Below are 15,837 nucleotides of genomic sequence, written 5' to 3' on the forward strand. Positions count from 1 at the left end.
AGATACAGTCAGTAGCACAGGGCACTTGGGGAGAGAGGTTACTGAATGACATTGTGAGGGAGCTGGATTAACATCAGTACAGATACAGTCAGTAACACTGGGCGCTGGGAGAGAGTGGTTACTGAGTGACAGTGTGAGGGAGATGGATTAACATTAGTACAGATATAGTCAGTAATAAAGGGCGCTGGGGGCAAGGAGTTACTGAGTGACAGTGTGAGGGAGCTGGATTAATATTAGTAGAGATACAGTCAGCAAAACAGGGCGCTGTGGGAGAGGGGTTACTGAGTGACCATGTGAGGGATCTGGATCAACACCAGTACAGAGACAGTCAGTAGCACAGACCACTGGGGGAGAGAGGGTACTGAATGACAATGTGGTGGAGCTGGATTAACAGCAGTACAGATATAGTCAGTACCACAGGCTGCTGGGAGAGTGGTTACTGATTGACAGTGTGAGGGAGCTGGATTAACATCGGTACAGATACAGTCAGTAACACATGGCGCTGGGGGAGAGGGGTTACTGAGTGACAGTGTGGGGGAGCTGGATTAACATCAGTACAGATACAGTCAGTAACACATGGCGCTGGGGGAGAGGGTTTACTGAGTGACAGTGTGTGGGAGCTGGATTAACATCAGTACAGATACAATCAGTAACACAGGCTGCTGGGAGAGCGGTTACGGAGTGACAGTGTGAGGGAGCTGGATTAACATCAGTACAGATACAGTCTGTAACACATGGCGCTGGGGGAGAGGGGTTACTGAGTGACTGTGTGGGGGAGCTGGATTAACATCAGTACAGATACAGACAGTAACACAGGCTGCTGGGAGAGGGGTTACGGAGTGACGGTGTGAGGGAGCTGGATTAACATCAGTAAAGATACAGGAAGTAACACAGGGCGCTGGGGGAGAGGGGTAACTGAGTGACAGTGTGAGGGAGCTCGATTGACATCAGTACAGATACAGTCAGTAACACAGGGCGCTGGGGGAGAGGGGTTACTGAGTGACAGTGTGAGGGAACTGGATTAACATCAGTATAGATACAGTCAGTAACACAGGGCGCTGGGGGAGAAGGGTTAGTGAGTGACAGTGTGAGGGAGATCGATTGACATCAGTACAGATACAGTCAGTAAAACTGAGCACTGGGGGAGAAGGGTTAGTGAGTGACAGTTTGAGGGAGTCGATTAACATCATACAGATACAATCAGTAACACAGGGCACAGGGAGAGAGGGGTTACTGAGTGACAGTGTGAGGGAGCTGGATTAACATCAGTACAAATACATTCAGTAACGCAGGGTGCTGGGGGTGAGGGGTTACTGAGTGGCAGTGTGAGGGAGCTGGATTAACATCAGTACAGATACAGTCAGTAATACAGGCTGCTGAGAGAGGGGTTACGGAGTGACAGTGTGAGGGAGCTAGATTAACATCAGTACAGATACAAGCAGTAACACAGGCTGCAGGGACAGGGGTTTCGGAGTGACAGTGTGAGGGAGCTGGATTAACATCAGTACAGATACAGTAAGTAACAGAGGGCGCTGGGGGAGAGGGGTTACTGAGTGACAGTGTGAGGGAGCTCGATTGACATCAGTACAGATACAGTCAGTAACACAGAGCGCTGGTGGAGAAAGGTTACTGAATGACAGTTTGAGGGAGCTGGATTGACATCATACAGATACAATCAGTAACACAGGGTGCAGGGATAGAGGGGATACTGTGCGACAGGGTGTGGGAGCTGGATTAACATCAGTAAAGAAACAGTCAGTAACACAGGGTGCTGGGGGAGAGGGATTACTGAGTGTCAGCAAGAGGAAGCTCGATTAACATCAGTAAAGATACATTCAGGAACACAGGGCATTGGGGAATGCGTTTACTGATTGACAGTGTGAGTGAGCTGGATTAACATTACTACAAACACAGTCAGTAACACAGGGCGCTTGTGGAGAAGGGTTACTGAGTGACAGTGTGAGGGAGCTGGATTAACATCATACAGATACAGTCAGTAACACAGGGCACTTTGGGAGAGGGGTTACTGAATGACAGTGTGGGGGAGCTGAATTAACATCATACAGATACAGTCAATAACACAGGGCACTTTGGGAGAGGGGTTACTGAATGACAATATGAGGGAGCTGGATTAACATCAGTACAGATACAGTCAGTAACACTGGGCGCTGGGAGAGCGTGGTTCCTGAGTGACAGTGTGAGGGAGATGGATTAACATTAGTACAGATATAGTCATTAACAAAGGGCGCTGGGGGCAAGGAGTTACTGAGTGACAGTGTGAGGGAGCTGGATTAATATTAGTAGAGATACAGTCAGCAAAACAGGGCGCTGTGGGAGAGGGGTTACTGAGTGACAATGTGAGGGAACTGGATCAACACCAGTACAGATACAGTCAGTAGCACAGGACACTGGCGGAGAGAGGTTACTGAATGACAGTGTGGTGGAGCTGGATTAACAGCAGTAAAGATATAGTCAGTAACACAGGTTGCTGGGAGAGTGGTTACTGAGTGACAGTGTGAGGGAGCTGGATTAACATCAGTACAGATACAGTCAGTAACACAGGCTGCTGGGAGAGGTGTTACGGAGTGACGGTGTGAGGGAGCTGGATTAACATCAGTAAAGATACAGTAAGTAACACAGGGTGCTGTGGGAGAGGGCTTACTGAGTGACAGTGTGGGGAAGCTCGATTGACATCAGTACAGATACAGTCAGTAACACAGGGCGCTGGGGGAGAGGGGTTACTGAGTGACAGTGTGAGGGAACTGGATTAACATCAGTATAGATACAGTCAGTAACACAGGGCGCTGGGGGAGAAGGGTTAGTGAGTGACAGTGTGAGGGAGATCGATTGATATCAATACAGATACAGTCAGTAAAACTGAGCGCTGGGGGAGAAGTGTTAGTGAGTGACAGTTTGAGGGAGCTCGATTAACAGCATACAGATACAATCAGTAACACAGGGCACAGGGAGAGAGGGGTTACCGAGTGACAGTGTGAGGGGGCTGGATTAACATCAGTACAAATACAGTCAGTAATGCAGGGTGCTGGGGGAGAGGGGTTACTGAGTGGCAGCGTGTGGGCGCTGGGGGAGAAGGGTTACTGAGTGACAATATGAGGGAGCTGGATTAACAACATACAGATACAGTCAGTAACACAGGGCACTTTGGGAGAGGGGTTACTGAATGACAGTGTGGGGGAGCTGAATTAACATCAGTACAGATACATTCAGGAACACAGGGCACTGGAGGAGAGGGGTTACTGAGTGGTAGTGTTAGGGAGCAGAATTAAGATCAGTTAAGATACAGTCAGTAACACAGAGTGCTGGGAGAGAGGGTCTACTGAGTGACAGTGTGTGGGATCTGGATTAACATCAGTACCGATTCAGTCAGTAACACAGGGCACTGGGAGAGAGGGGTTACTGAGTGACAGTGTGAGGGAGCTGGATTTAAATCAGTACACTTAGAATCAGTAACACAAGGTGCTGGGGGTGAGTGGTTATTGAGTGACAGTGTGAAGCAGCTGGATTGACATCAGTACAGATACAGTCAGTAATAGAGGGTGCTTGGGGAGAGGGGTTACTGAGTGACAGTGTGAGGGTGCTGGATTAACATCAGTACAGATACAGTCAGTAACACAGAGTGCTGGGGGCGAGGGGTTACTGAGTGACAACGTGAGGGAGCTGGATCAACATCAGTACAGATACAGTCAGGAGCACAGGGCACTTGGGGAGAGAGGTTACTGAATGACAGTGTGAGGGAGCTGGAGTAACATAATACAGATACAGTCAGTAACACTGGGCGCTGGGGGAGAGGGGTTACTGAATGACATTGTGAGGGAGCTGGATTAACATCAGTACAGATACAGTCAGTAACACTGGGCGCTGGGAGAGAGTGGTTACTGAGTGACAGTGTGAGGGAGATGGATTAACATCATACAGGAACAATCAGTAACACAGGGCGCAGGGATAGAGGGGATACTGTGCGACAGGTTGAGGGAGCTGGATTAACATCAGTAAAGAAACAGTCAGTAACACAGGGTGCTGGGGGAGAGGGATTACTGAGTGTCAGCAAGAGGAAGCTCGATTAACATCAGTAAAGATACATTCAGGAACACAGGGCATTGGGGAGTTCGTTTACTGATTGACAGTGTGAGTGAGCTGGATTAACATTACTACAAACACAGTCAGTAACACATGGCGCTGGGGGAGAAGGGTTACTGAGTGACAATATGAGGGAGCTGGATTAACAACATACAGATACAGTCAGTAACACAGGGCACTTTGGGAGAGGGGTTACTGAATGACAGTGTGGGGGAGCTGAATTAACATCATACAGATACAATCAGTAACACAGGGCACTTTGGGAGAGGGGTTACTGAATGACAATATGAGGGAGCTGGATTAACATCAGTACAGATACAGTCAGTAACACTGGGCGCTGGGTGAGAGTGGTTACTGAGTGACAGTGTGAGGGAGCTGGATTAACATTAGTACAGATATAGTCATTAACAAAGGGCGCTGGGGGCAAGGAGTTACTGAGTGACAGTGTGAGGGAGCTGGATTAATATTAGTAGAGATACAGTCAGCAAAACAGGGCGCTGTGGGAGAGGGGTTACTGAGTGACAATGTGAGGGAACTGGATCAACACCAGTACAGATACAGTCAGTAGCACAGGACACTGGCGGAGATGGGTTACTGAATGACAGTGTGGTGGAGCTGGATTAACAGCAGTACAGATATACTCAGTAACACAGGTTGCTGGGAGAGTGGTTACTGAGTGACAGTGTGAGGGAGCTGGATTAACATCAGTACAGATACAGTCAGTAACACATGGCGCTGGCGGAGAGGGGTTACTGAGTGACAGTGTGAGGGAGCTGGATTAACATCAGTACAGATACAGTCAGTAACATAGGCTGCTGGGAGAGGTGTTACGGAGTGACGGTGTGAGGGAGCTGGATTAACATCAGTATAGATACAGTAAGTAACACAGGGCGCTGGGGGAGAGGGGTTACTGAGTGACAGTGTGGGGGAGCTCGATTGACATCAGTACAGATACAGTCAGTGACACAGGGCGCTGGGGGAGAGGGGTTACTGAGTGACAGTGTGAGGGAACTGGATTAACATCAGTATAGATACAGTCAGTAACACAGGGCGCTGGGGGAGAAGGGTTAGTGAGTGACAGTGTGAGGGAGATCGATTGACATCAATACAGATACAGTCAGTAAAACTGAGCGCTGGGGGAGAAGTGTTAATGAGTGACACTTTGAGGGAGCTCGATTAACATCATACAGATACAATCAGTAACACAGGGCACAGGGAGAGAGGGGTTACCGAGTGACAGTGTGAGGGGGCTGGTTTATCATCAGTACAAATACAGTCAGTAACGCAGGGTGCTGGGGGTGAGGGGTTACTGAGTGGCAGCGTGAGGGAACTGGATTAACATCAGTACAGATACATTCAGGAACACGGGGTACTGGAGGAGAGGGGTTACTGAGTGGTAGTGTTAGGGAGCAGAATTAAGATCAGTTAAGATACAGTCAGTAACACAGCGTGCTGGGAGAGAGGGTCTACTGAGTGACAGTGTGTGCGATCTGGATTAACATCAGCACAGATTCAGTCAGTAACACAGGGCATTTTGAGAGAGGGGTTACTGAGTGACAATGTGAGGGAGCTGGATTAACATTAGTACAGATATAGTCAGTAACAATGGGCGCAGGGGGCAAGGAGTTACTGATTGACATTGTGAGGGAGCTGGATTAACATCAGTACAGATACAGTCAGTAACACAGGCTGCTGGGAGAGGGGTTACGGAGTGACAGTGGGAGGGAGCTGGATTAACATCAGTACAGATACAGTCAGTAATACAGGCTGCTGAGAGAGGGGTTACGGAGTGACAGTGTGAGGGTGCTGGATTAATATCAGTACAGATACAGTCAGTAACACAGAGTGCTGATGGCGAGGAGTTACTGAGTGACAACGGGAGTGAGCTGGATCAACATCAGTACAGATACAGTCAGTAGCACAGGGCACTTGGGGAGAGAGGTTACTGAATGACATTGTGAGGGAGCTGGATTAACATCAGTACAGATACAGTCAGTAACACTGGGCGCTGGGAGAGAGTGGTTACTGAGTGACAGTGTGAGGGAGATGGATTAACATTAGTACAGATATAGTCAGTAATAAAGGGCGCTGGGGGCAAGGAGTTACTGAGTGACAGTGTGAGGGAGCTGGATTAATATTAGTAGAGATACAGTCAGCAAAACAGGGCGCTGTGGGAGAGGGGTTACTGAGTGACCATGTGAGGGATCTGGATCAACACCAGTACAGAGACAGTCAGTAGCACAGACCACTGGGGGAGAGAGGGTACTGAATGACAATGTGGTGGAGCTGGATTAACAGCAGTACAGATATAGTCAGTACCACAGGCTGCTGGGAGAGTGGTTACTGATTGACAGTGTGAGGGAGCTGGATTAACATCGGTACAGATACAGTCAGTAACACATGGCGCTGGGGGAGAGGGGTTACTGAGTGACAGTGTGAGGGAGCTGGATTAACATCAGTACAGATACAGTCAGTAAAACATGGCGCTGGGGGAGAGGGTTTACTGAGTGACAGTGTGTGGGAGCTGGATTAACATCAGTACAGATACAATCAGTAACACAGGCTGCTGGGAGAGCGGTTACGGAGTGACAGTGTGAGGGAGCTGGATTAACATCAGTACAGATACAGTCTGTAACACATGGCGCTGGGGGAGAGGGGTTACTGAGTGACTGTGTGGGGGAGCTGGATTAACATCAGTACAGATACAGACAGTAACACAGGCTGCTGGGAGAGGGGTTACGGAGTGACGGTGTGAGGGAGCTGGATTAACATCAGTAAAGATACAGGAAGTAACACAGGGCGCTGGGGGAGAGGGGTAACTGAGTGACAGTGTGAGGGAGCTCGATTGACATCAGTACAGATACAGTCAGTAACACAGGGCGCTGGGGGAGAGGGGTTACTGAGTGACAGTGTGAGGGAACTGGATTAACATCAGTATAGATACAGTCAGTAACACAGGGCGCTGGGGGAGAAGGGTTAGTGAGTGACAGTGTGAGGGAGATCGATTGACATCAGTACAGATACAGTCAGTAAAACTGAGCACTGGGGGAGAAGGGTTAGTGAGTGACAGTTTGAGGGAGTCGATTAACATCATACAGATACAATCAGTAACACAGGGCACAGGGAGAGAGGGGTTACTGAGTGACAGTGTGAGGGAGCTGGATTAACATCAGTACAAATACATTCAGTAACGCAGGGTGCTGGGGGTGAGGGGTTACTGAGTGGCAGTGTGAGGGAGCTGGATTAACATCAGTACAGATACAGTCAGTAATACAGGCTGCTGAGAGAGGGGTTACGGAGTGACAGTGTGAGGGAGCTAGATTAACATCAGTACAGATACAAGCAGTAACACAGGCTGCAGGGACAGGGGTTTCGGAGTGACAGTGTGAGGGAGCTGGATTAACATCAGTACAGATACAGTAAGTAACAGAGGGCGCTGGGGGAGAGGGGTTACTGAGTGACAGTGTGAGGGAGCTCGATTGACATCAGTACAGATACAGTCAGTAACACAGAGCGCTGGTGGAGAAAGGTTACTGAATGACAGTTTGAGGGAGCTGGATTGACATCATACAGATACAATCAGTAACACAGGGTGCAGGGATAGAGGGGATACTGTGCGACAGGGTGTGGGAGCTGGATTAACATCAGTAAAGAAACAGTCAGTAACACAGGGTGCTGGGGGAGAGGGATTACTGAGTGTCAGCAAGAGGAAGCTCGATTAACATCAGTAAAGATACATTCAGGAACACAGGGCATTGGGGAATGCGTTTACTGATTGACAGTGTGAGTGAGCTGGATTAACATTACTACAAACACAGTCAGTAACACAGGGCGCTTGTGGAGAAGGGTTACTGAGTGACAGTGTGAGGGAGCTGGATTAACAACATACAGATACAGTCAGTAACACAGGGCACTTTGGGAGAGGGGTTACTGAATGACAGTGTGGGGGAGCTGAATTAACATCATACAGATAGAGTCAATAACACAGGGCACTTTGGGAGAGGGGTTACTGAATGACAATATGAGGGAGCTGGATTAACATCAGTACAGATACAGTCAGTAACACTGGGCGCTGGGAGAGCGTGGTTCCTGAGTGACAGTGTGAGGGAGATGGATTAACATTAGTACAGATATAGTCATTAACAAAGGGCGCTGGGGGCAAGGAGTTACTGAGTGACAGTGTGAGGGAGCTGGATTAATATTAGTAGAGATACAGTCAGCAAAACAGGGCGCTGTGGGAGAGGGGTTACTGAGTGACAATGTGAGGGAACTGGATCAACACCAGTACAGATACAGTCAGTAGCACAGGACACTGGCGGAGAGAGGTTACTGAATGACAGTGTGGTGGAGCTGGATTAACAGCAGTAAAGATATAGTCAGTAACACAGGTTGCTGGGAGAGTGGTTACTGAGTGACAGTGTGAGGGAGCTGGATTAACATCAGTACAGATACAGTCAGTAACACAGGCTGCTGGGAGAGGTGTTACGGAGTGACGGTGTGAGGGAGCTGGATTAACATCAGTAAAGATACAGTAAGTAACACAGGGCGCTGTGGGAGAGGGCTTACTGAGTGACAGTGTGGGGAAGCTCGATTGACATCAGTACAGATACAGTCAGTAACACAGGGCGCTGGGGGAGAGGGGTTACTGAGTGACAGTGTGAGGGAACTGGATTAACATCAGTATAGATACAGTCAGTAACACAGGGCGCTGGGGGAGAAGGGTTAGTGAGTGACAGTGTGAGGGAGATCGATTGATATCAATACAGATACAGTCAGTAAAACTGAGCGCTGGGGGAGAAGTGTTAGTGAGTGACAGTTTGAGGGAGCTCGATTAACAGCATACAGATACAATCAGTAACACAGGGCACAGGGAGAGAGGGGTTACCGAGTGACAGTGTGAGGGGGCTGGATTAACATCAGTACAAATACAGTCAGTAATGCAGGGTGCTGGGGGAGAGGGGTTACTGAGTGGCAGCGTGTGGGCGCTGGGGGAGAAGGGTTACTGAGTGACAATATGAGGGAGCTGGATTAACAACATACAGATACAGTCAGTAACACAGGGCACTTTGGGAGAGGGGTTACTGAATGACAGTGTGGGGGAGCTGAATTAACATCAGTACAGATACATTCAGGAACACAGGGCACTGGAGGAGAGGGGTTACTGAGTGGTAGTGTTAGGGAGCAGAATTAAGATCAGTTAAGATACAGTCAGTAACACAGAGTGCTGGGAGAGAGGGTCTACTGAGTGACAGTGTGTGGGATCTGGATTAACATCAGTACCGATTCAGTCAGTAACACAGGGCACTGGGAGAGAGGGGTTACTGAGTGACAGTGTGAGGGAGCTGGATTTAAATCAGTACACTTAGAATCAGTAACACAAGGTGCTGGGGGTGAGTGGTTATTGAGTGACAGTGTGAAGCAGCTGGATTGACATCAGTACAGATACAGTCAGTAATAGAGGGTGCTTGGGGAGAGGGGTTACTGAGTGACAGTGTGAGGGTGCTGGATTAACATCAGTACAGATACAGTCAGTAACACAGAGTGCTGGGGGCGAGGGGTTACTGAGTGACAACGTGAGGGAGCTGGATCAACATCAGTACAGATACAGTCAGGAGCACAGGGCACTTGGGGAGAGAGGTTACTGAATGACAGTGTGAGGGAGCTGGAGTAACATAATACAGATACAGTCAGTAACACTGGGCGCTGGGGGAGAGGGGTTACTGAATGACATTGTGAGGGAGCTGGATTAACATCAGTACAGATACAGTCAGTAACACTGGGCGCTGGGAGAGAGTGGTTACTGAGTGACAGTGTGAGGGAGATGGATTAACATCATACAGGAACAATCAGTAACACAGGGCGCAGGGATAGAGGGGATACTGTGCGACAGGTTGAGGGAGCTGGATTAACATCAGTAAAGAAACAGTCAGTAACACAGAGTGCTGGGGGAGAGGGATTACTGAGTGTCAGCAAGAGGAAGCTCGATTAACATCAGTAAAGATACATTCAGGAACACAGGGCATTGGGGAGTTCGTTTACTGATTGACAGTGTGAGTGAGCTGGATTAACATTACTACAAACACAGTCAGTAACACATGGCGCTGGGGGAGAAGGGTTACTGAGTGACAATATGAGGGAGCTGGATTAACAACATACAGATACAGTCAGTAACACAGGGCACTTTGGGAGAGGGGTTACTGAATGACAGTGTGGGGGAGCTGAATTAACATCATACAGATACAATCAGTAACACAGGGCACTTTGGGAGAGGGGTTACTGAATGACAATATGAGGGAGCTGGATTAACATCAGTACAGATACAGTCAGTAACACTGGGCGCTGGGTGAGAGTGGTTACTGAGTGACAGTGTGAGGGAGCTGGATTAACATTAGTACAGATATAGTCATTAACAAAGGGCGCTGGGGGCAAGGAGTTACTGAGTGACAGTGTGAGGGAGCTGGATTAATATTAGTAGAGATACAGTCAGCAAAACAGGGCGCTGTGGGAGAGGGGTTACTGAGTGACAATGTGAGGGAACTGGATCAACACCAGTACAGATACAGTCAGTAGCACAGGACACTGGCGGAGATGGGTTACTGAATGACAGTGTGGTGGAGCTGGATTAACAGCAGTACAGATATACTCAGTAACACAGGTTGCTGGGAGAGTGGTTACTGAGTGACAGTGTGAGGGAGCTGGATTAACATCAGTACAGATACAGTCAGTAACACATGGCGCTGGCGGAGAGGGGTTACTGAGTGACAGTGTGAGGGAGCTGGATTAACATCAGTACAGATACAGTCAGTAACATAGGCTGCTGGGAGAGGTGTTACGGAGTGACGGTGTGAGGGAGCTGGATTAACATCAGTATAGATACAGTAAGTAACACAGGGCGCTGGGGGAGAGGGGTTACTGAGTGACAGTGTGGGGGAGCTCGATTGACATCAGTACAGATACAGTCAGTGACACAGGGCGCTGGGGGAGAGGGGTTACTGAGTGACAGTGTGAGGGAACTGGATTAACATCAGTATAGATACAGTCAGTAACACAGGGCGCTGGGGGAGAAGGGTTAGTGAGTGACAGTGTGAGGGAGATCGATTGACATCAATACAGATACAGTCAGTAAAACTGAGCGCTGGGGGAGAAGTGTTAATGAGTGACACTTTGAGGGAGCTCGATTAACATCATACAGATACAATCAGTAACACAGGGCACAGGGAGAGAGGGGTTACCGAGTGACAGTGTGAGGGGGCTGGTTTATCATCAGTACAAATACAGTCAGTAACGCAGGGTGCTGGGGGTGAGGGGTTACTGAGTGGCAGCGTGAGGGAACTGGATTAACATCAGTACAGATACATTCAGGAACACGGGGTACTGGAGGAGAGGGGTTACTGAGTGGTAGTGTTAGGGAGCAGAATTAAGATCAGTTAAGATACAGTCAGTAACACAGCGTGCTGGGAGAGAGGGTCTACTGAGTGACAGTGTGTGCGATCTGGATTAACATCAGTACAGATTCAGTCAGTAACACAGGGCATTTTGAGAGAGGGGTTACTGAGTGACAATGTGAGGGAGCTGGATTAACATTAGTACAGATATAGTCAGTAACAATGGGCGCAGGGGGCAAGGAGTTACTGATTGACATTGTGAGGGAGCTGGATTAACATCAGTACAGATACAGTCAGTAACACAGGCTGCTGGGAGAGGGGTTACGGAGTGACAGTGGGAGGGAGCTGGATTAACATCAGTACAGATACTGTAAGTAACACAGGGCGCTGGGGGAGAGGGGTTACTGAGTGACAGTGTGAGGGAGTTCGATTGACATCAGTACAGATAGAGTCAGTAACACAAGGCCCTTGGGGAGAGAGGTTACTGAATGAATGTTTGAGGGATCTGGATTAACAGCATACAGATACAATCAGTAATACAGGTCACAGGGAGAGAGGGGATACTGTGTGACAGGTTGAGGGAGTTGGATTAACATCAGGACAGATACGGTCAGTAATTCAGGGTGCTGCGGGAGAGGGGTTACTGAGTGGCAGCGTGAGGGAGCTGGATTTAAATCAGTACGCTTAGATACAGTAACACAAGGTGCTGGGGGTGAGTGGTTATTGAGTGACAGTGTGAAGCAGCTGGATTGACATCAGTACAGATACAGTCAGTAATAGAGGTTGCTGGGAGAGAGGGGTTACTGAGTGACAGTGTGAGGGTGCTGGATTAACATCAGTAAAGAAACAGTCAGTAACACAGGGTGCTGGGGGAGAGGGATTACTGAGTGTCAGCAAGAGGAAGCTCGATTAACATCAGTAAAGATACATTCAGGAACACAGGGCATTGGGGAATGCGTTTACTGATTGACAGTGTGAGTGAGCTGGATTAACATTACTACAAACACAGTCAGTAACACAGGGCGCTTGTGGAGAAGGGTTACTGAGTGACAGTGTGAGGGAGCTGGATTAACATCATACAGATACAGTCAGTAACACAGGGCACTTTGGGAGAGGGGTTACTGAATGACAATATGAGGGAGCTGGATTAACATCAGTACAGATACAGTCAGTAACACTGGGCGCTGGGAGAGCGTGGTTCCTGAGTGACAGTGTGAGGGAGATGGATTAACATTAGTACAGATATAGTCATTAACAAAGGGCGCTGGGGGCAAGGAGTTACTGAGTGACAGTGTGAGGGAGCTGGATTAATATTAGTAGAGATACAGTCAGCAAAACAGGGCGCTGTGGGAGAGGGGTTACTGAGTGACAATGTGAGGGAACTGGATCAACACCAGTACAGATACAGTCAGTAGCACAGGACACTGGCGGAGAGAGGTTACTGAATGACAGTGTGGTGGAGCTGGATTAACAGCAGTAAAGATATAGTCAGTAACACAGGTTGCTGGGAGAGTGGTTACTGAGTGACAGTGTGAGGGAGCTGGATTAACATCAGTACAGATACAGTCAGTAACACAGGCTGCTGGGAGAGGTGTTACGGAGTGACGGTGTGAGGGAGCTGGATTAACATCAGTAAAGATACAGTAAGTAACACAGGGCGCTGTGGGAGAGGGCTTACTGAGTGACAGTGTGGGGAAGCTCGATTGACATCAGTACAGATACAGTCAGTAACACAGGGCGCTGGGGGAGAGGGGTTACTGAGTGACAGTGTGAGGGAACTGGATTAACATCAGTATAGATACAGTCAGTAACACAGGGCGCTGGGGGAGAAGGGTTAGTGAGTGACAGTGTGAGGGAGATCGATTGATATCAATACAGATACAGTCAGTAAAACTGAGCGCTGGGGGAGAAGTGTTAGTGAGTGACAGTTTGAGGGAGCTCGATGAACAGCATACAGATACAATCAGTAACACAGGGCACAGGGAGAGAGGGGTTACCGAGTGACAGTGTGAGGGGGCTGGATTAACATCAGTACAAATACAGTCAGTAATGCAGGGTGCTGGGGGAGAGGGGTTACTGAGTGGCAGCGTGTGGGCGCTGGGGGAGAAGGGTTACTGAGTGACAATATGAGGGAGCTGGATTAACAACATACAGATACAGTCAGTAACACAGGGCACTTTGGGAGAGGGGTTACTGAATGACAGTGTGGGGGAGCTGAATTAACATCAGTACAGATACATTCAGGAACACAGGGCACTGGAGGAGAGGGGTTACTGAGTGGTAGTGTTAGGGAGCAGAATTAAGATCAGTTAAGATACAGTCAGTAACACAGAGTGCTGGGAGAGAGGGTCTACTGAGTGACAGTGTGTGGGATCTGGATTAACATCAGTACCGATTCAGTCAGTAACACAGGGCACTGGGAGAGAGGGGTTACTGAGTGACAGTGTGAGGGAGCTGGATTTAAATCAGTACACTTAGAATCAGTAACACAAGGTGCTGGGGGTGAGTGGTTATTGAGTGACAGTGTGAAGCAGCTGGATTGACATCAGTACAGATACAGTCAGTAATAGAGGGTGCTTGGGGAGAGGGGTTACTGAGTGACAGTGTGAGGGTGCTGGATTAACATCAGTACAGATACAGTCAGTAACACAGAGTGCTGGGGGCGAGGGGTTACTGAGTGACAACGTGAGGGAGCTGGATCAACATCAGTACAGATACAGTCAGGAGCACAGGGCACTTGGGGAGAGAGGTTACTGAATGACAGTGTGAGGGAGCTGGAGTAACATAATACAGATACAGTCAGTAACACTGGGCGCTGGGGGAGAGGGGTTACTGAATGACATTGTGAGGGAGCTGGATTAACATCAGTACAGATACAGTCAGTAACACTGGGCGCTGGGAGAGAGTGGTTACTGAGTGACAGTGTGAGGGAGATGGATTAACATCATACAGGAACAATCAGTAACACAGGGCGCAGGGATAGAGGGGATACTGTGCGACAGGTTGAGGGAGCTGGATTAACATCAGTAAAGAAACAGTCAGTAACACAGGGTGCTGGGGGAGAGGGATTACTGAGTGTCAGCAAGAGGAAGCTCGATTAACATCAGTAAAGATACATTCAGGAACACAGGGCATTGGGGAGTTCGTTTACTGATTGACAGTGTGAGTGAGCTGGATTAACATTACTACAAACACAGTCAGTAACACATGGCGCTGGGGGAGAAGGGTTACTGAGTGACAATATGAGGGAGCTGGATTAACAACATACAGATACAGTCAGTAACACAGGGCACTTTGGGAGAGGGGTTACTGAATGACAGTGTGGGGGAGCTGAATTAACATCATACAGATACAATCAGTAACACAGGGCACTTTGGGAGAGGGGTTACTGAATGACAATATGAGGGAGCTGGATTAACATCAGTACAGATACAGTCAGTAACACTGGGCGCTGGGTGAGAGTGGTTACTGAGTGACAGTGTGAGGGAGCTGGATTAACATTAGTACAGATATAGTCATTAACAAAGGGCGCTGGGGGCAAGGAGTTACTGAGTGACAGTGTGAGGGAGCTGGATTAATATTAGTAGAGATACAGTCAGCAAAACAGGGCGCTGTGGGAGAGGGGTTACTGAGTGACAATGTGAGGGAACTGGATCAACACCAGTACAGATACAGTCAGTAGCACAGGACACTGGCGGAGATGGGTTACTGAATGACAGTGTGGTGGAGCTGGATTAACAGCAGTACAGATATACTCAGTAACACAGGTTGCTGGGAGAGTGGTTACTGAGTGACAGTGTGAGGGAGCTGGATTAACATCAGTACAGATACAGTCAGTAACACATGGCGCTGGCGGAGAGGGGTTACTGAGTGACAGTGTGAGGGAGCTGGATTAACATCAGTACAGATACAGTCAGTAACATAGGCTGCTGGGAGAGGTGTTACGGAGTGACGGTGTGAGGGAGCTGGATTAACATCAGTATAGATACAGTAAGTAACACAGGGCGCTGGGGGAGAGGGGTTACTGAGTGACAGTGTGGGGGAGCTCGATTGACATCAGTACAGATACAGTCAGTGACACAGGGCGCTGGGGGAGAGGGGTTACTGAGTGACAGTGTGAGGGAACTGGATTAACATCAGTATAGATACAGTCAGTAACACAGGGCGCTGGGGGAGAAGGGTTAGTGAGTGACAGTGTGAGGGAGATCGATTGACATCAATACAGATACAGTCAGTAAAACTGAGCGCTGGGGGAGAAGTGTTAATGAGTGACACTTTGAGGGAGCTCGATTAACATCATACAGATACAATCAGTAACACAGGGCACAGGGAGAGAGGGGTTACCGAGTGACAG

Source organism: Pristiophorus japonicus, chromosome Y, assembly GCF_044704955.1.
Source record: "Pristiophorus japonicus isolate sPriJap1 chromosome Y, sPriJap1.hap1, whole genome shotgun sequence".
NCBI classification, from domain to species: Eukaryota; Metazoa; Chordata; class Chondrichthyes; family Pristiophoridae; genus Pristiophorus; species Pristiophorus japonicus.